Genomic DNA, 4574 nt, shown 5'->3' with positions numbered 1-4574 from the left:
ACATTACAAGTTTTGAATATTTATTCTAAATAATTAAAAAGGGAGAAATTGTTAGAAAATTAAGTAGATTAATTTTAATCGGCCAAAGAACTTAATCAATCTCAATCTTCTTGTGCAGGTACAGATCAAGCCGCATCATACCGGCTGAAGTACATGATTCAATGATTCGGTCACAGTTTACAAAACCGGTTGAACTTCTCAACCGGATCGGCTAGCAAAGGCTGATTCATTCGGTTGACACACTCTTATCGAAGATCATAAAAGTTCACCGAAAAATATGAAAAATGGCGAATCTGAAAAAATGACGTAATATGACGATATGAAGATTTATCGAAAAATACAAAAGAAGATAAGATCCGGATCAGAAGCATTCAACGAAAATAATGACGAAACTAGTTATCCAACTTTACAAGTAACATCTGATTCAGGCGGCTGACTTGGTGCATGCATGCCATGTGTCAAAAATGCAAGCCGGCCTAAGTGCATGACTGCCAAGTGTCCGATATGACAAAACGTACACGCAACCTCTGAACCGGATCGGCGTGGCTTCAAATGACCAATCAAGAAGAGAGAGAAAATTATGACCGTTGTCATATTTTCTCTATAAATAGAAGCCAAAGGTGCCGAAGAAACATACGCGTGAGATCTCTACGAAAAAACTTATTCAAGAGAGAAGAAACAGAAAACATAAGATCTTACGCATAGTGATTGAAATTCTGAAAGTATTTGTGTATTGTGTGTATTTTACCAAGTGTAAAAAGTATTGTATTACATCATAGTGAGTGGTGTAACCGGCGAGCTGTTACTCGTTCAGATTGTGTATTGTGATTGTGTAATATTCCGTAGTGAATATCCTTCTCACTATTTGAGAAGAAGGGGTGACGTAGGAGATTAAATTCCGAACATCCATAAAATTCTTGTCTCGTGTTTTGTACTTTCATATTCCGGATTACTCTCTCAAACCTAACCGAAACATTTAAACTGAGATAACTAATATATTCCTAAACCAAACCGGTTCTCTCCTTAATCAATATCTCCTAAATAACTCCCAAACCGAACTGTGTGTGTTGCTTCAAGTTGAAACAAACCATTTCCACACTTGAACCCGGTTCAAGAGGTTTGTGACATCTTGTGTAGTGTTAAGAAGCGGTTTTAGTCTCTAACCGGACTATTACCAATAGTGTGTGTTGTTGTGTAAGCGTTCACCCTTTGAAACTAGAACTCCGGTCCTCCAAGGGCGATCTCGATCCTAACAAAAATGTAAAAAATGGATTAAAATCATTTTACATATTCGCTAGAGTAGGCCATGCGCGCGCCTACACCGGAATAACTAACGAGATGGACTAACCCTGTTAGTCAAGACTATTGACCGCGGACGGAACGTGAACGGCGTCAGACAAAATGACGTTGTTTCGGTCTTCTTTTTCGCTAGAGTAGGCCGCTCGCCGGAATCGCAATCATCGTCGGCGCGATTCTTCTAGAAGCTCTAGCTTCCTCCACAGACGATCAAATCCCTTGATTTTTCATCCACGTGCTCCCCTTATAGCCACCAGAAAGACGCCCTTATCCTCTAACCTTATCCTGCCCTAGCTACCACGTTTTAGGGATAAATTCACCGGAGGTTAATTTCATCATGAATTATGCCTCCCCGACCGACCATAGGGCAGTATAAATACTCCCTTATTCTCTATGAAGCAAATCATCAAATAATATCAAACAATTACATCATATAACAATCTGACTTAAAGTTGTCAAAACCTTCTTCGACCACCACAACTTCGATCTAGGCTTCTAGATAGCCTCCAACACATCACAGGAATGTTCTCCAAGTGTTGGTATGAATCCAGAATGTATGTATATTGAGGCAAGTATTAGGGTAAAACCTAAGTACCTGTTAGGGTGATGGACCCCATGAGTTGGACTATTGTGAGAGTGGAATGTTATAAATAAAAATTTATAAACAACCAGAATTTTGTTTATATTATTCATTTTAAAATAACAAGTAAAATCCCCAGCAAAGTCGCCAAGAAATTTGTAACCCCCCACGATTTAGTTTCCTGTTCCATAGCTTAGCACGTGTCAAGAGACACGTGTCAATATGGAGGGACTACCGCGAGGAAGCTTGAGGCTCGATATGTTTTAACCTTGATTTGCGTGTCAGACATCTTTTAAAACGAAACATTTAGTTTTTAAAAGATTTTGAAAATACATGGAGCGATAAGAAATTAATTATGTAAAAATAATTAATCCTTTGTTCAAATTTTAAATAATCTGGGAGGCAAAATAACAATTTAATCTGGATCCAATTTAAATTAGTTAAACATAATCAATTTAAAGATTGTTTATTTGAAAATTAGAGTCGCTAAGAGATTTTATGAAAATCAATAAAATGATACGTGTACAAACATATTTATATTAGAGTTTCTAAAAAATGGTGGTTCGTTGTCTGTTTACGCTCGGGAAAGGGCTTTCACGTTATGTCTTTCGCGCCCGCCTAAGGACGGTTTTCAAAATTCTTTTAAAATAAATAGGCTTTCATAAATATAATTATAACATTACTTATCTTTAATTAGTAGGCCAGGGGTCTAAATGAGGGTATGCTTTAAATAATTGTACAAAATTATTTAAAAAGGAGTGTGTACTTGTTGCGTCGATGTTCAGATTTAACAAAACTTGAAAATATCAGAGGAGAATGTCAGAATTTAAAAAAATCCAAATGGGTCCTTATCCATAACATTGGTTTAGAAAATATCCCAAAAATATTAAAAATATAATTTCTGACCTTTCAGAAATACTTGAAAATGGGTTCGGGTTCTAAAATTATAAAAATAATTTTGGATTTTGAAAAGTGGAACCAAATAGGCCTTAAGACCGGAGTCCTAGGATCTGGGTTCAATTTGACGAGTCTGGGCTCGGTCAGGCTCAATCAAGATCGATGTAGTTCGGACCATGGCTCGGTAGCATGGGTCAAGGGACCGGAGAGCTCGGGAGGCACGGTCCTAAACTCGGGTGGCTCGGTCGAAGATCGGGGAGGCTCAATCCCAGGTCAAGTCTATCGGTCTAGGTGCTTGGTCCTAGGGTTAGGTAGTTATCGGTCATAGGTCTAGGGTTATGGTTAAGTTTACTGGTCCTAGGTCAAGTGATGGCTCAATCATAAGGTTAGGTTTATTGGTCCTAGGCTAAATAAGGGCTCGGTTTTAGGGTTAGGAAGCTTAGTCATAGTCCTCGGTCCTAGGTTAGGTTTACCGGTCCTAGGTTAAGTGAACGCTCGGTCTTAGGGTTAGGTTTATCGGTTCTAAGGTTAGAGTGCTCGGTCATAGCCCTCGATCTTGGCAGAAGAACATCGGTCATGCTCCACATTCCTAGTTGAAGAACACTGATCCTACTCCACACCCTAGCTATAAATCGCCGATCCTACTCCACGGTCCTGGGAGAAAATCGACGGTCCTGACCCACGGTCCTGGGTCTTTTTTCTCGTTCCTAGGCTAAATCTTAGGACCGAATGTTCTTATTTATTGGGATCATGAAATTATGATCCGTAAGCTACAATAAGTTCATACGATCATTAAGAACAAAAGCCCTAACATAAATCACGATTTTGAAACCTTTACCATGATCAATTTTAAAACATTATTTCTAGGTCAAATTTTAGGATCTTTTAAATTAAGCCATTTCAAGGCCTGATTTTTGTTCCATTAGATTTGAAATAATGAATATAGTTGATCTAAACCAAAACAAGAATATCATAACATTTTTAAAATAGTTTTTGAATATTGAATCAAAATTCATTTTTTTTTCAAGATCTAGATTTGATCAAACATGATCAAAGTGATGAAACATGTTTTGGATTCATCATAACATGTTAACAAACATGTATAAAACTAATTGGATTTAAAAAATTCGGATTTTAAACATGTATAACAACACAGAATTTTAAAATAAGAACCAATTTTCAACCTTTATTTTTAATATTTCAGTTTTATCAAAAATGATTAAAACATGATTAAAGTTCCTCAAAAATCATTTAAACATGTTAACAAACATGTATAGCAACTATCTAGATCAAAAATTCCAAATTTAAACCAATAACACAAAGATTTTAAAAAATCAGTTTTCAAGCTTTGATTTTTTAAAATTTTGAATCTGATTGATATGATCGATTCTCTTTCAACAAAAAGTTCATACATGATATATATATAATGACTCCCAACAAAAAAAAATCACATAATCAAGCATAAAAACGCAATCAAACTAATCAAACAAAATTTTTTTAAAGATTTTAAAATTTTCAATCACAAATCGTGATACAAACGATAAGGATGCATACCAACAGTGGAAGAACACTCATGAGGTGTGATGGAAGATATTCAAGAGCCTGGATTGAAGTTTGGATCGTCGGAACAAGTTTTGACAAAAAACAGTTCGTCGGAATCTTGAAAGCTTTTGATTCATGGATGAAATCCAGTGATTGATTAATTATTGTTTGATGATTTAGTCTATAGACCGTGGGGAAGTATTTATAGGGTAGATAGGTCGGTTGAGGAGGGATAAATCATAACAATTTTAACCACATC

Source organism: Impatiens glandulifera, chromosome 3, assembly GCF_907164915.1.
Source record: "Impatiens glandulifera chromosome 3, dImpGla2.1, whole genome shotgun sequence".
NCBI classification, from domain to species: domain Eukaryota; kingdom Viridiplantae; phylum Streptophyta; class Magnoliopsida; order Ericales; family Balsaminaceae; genus Impatiens; species Impatiens glandulifera.
The sequence above is the reverse complement of the archived record's forward strand: the minus strand, read 5'-3'. Positions refer to the sequence as shown.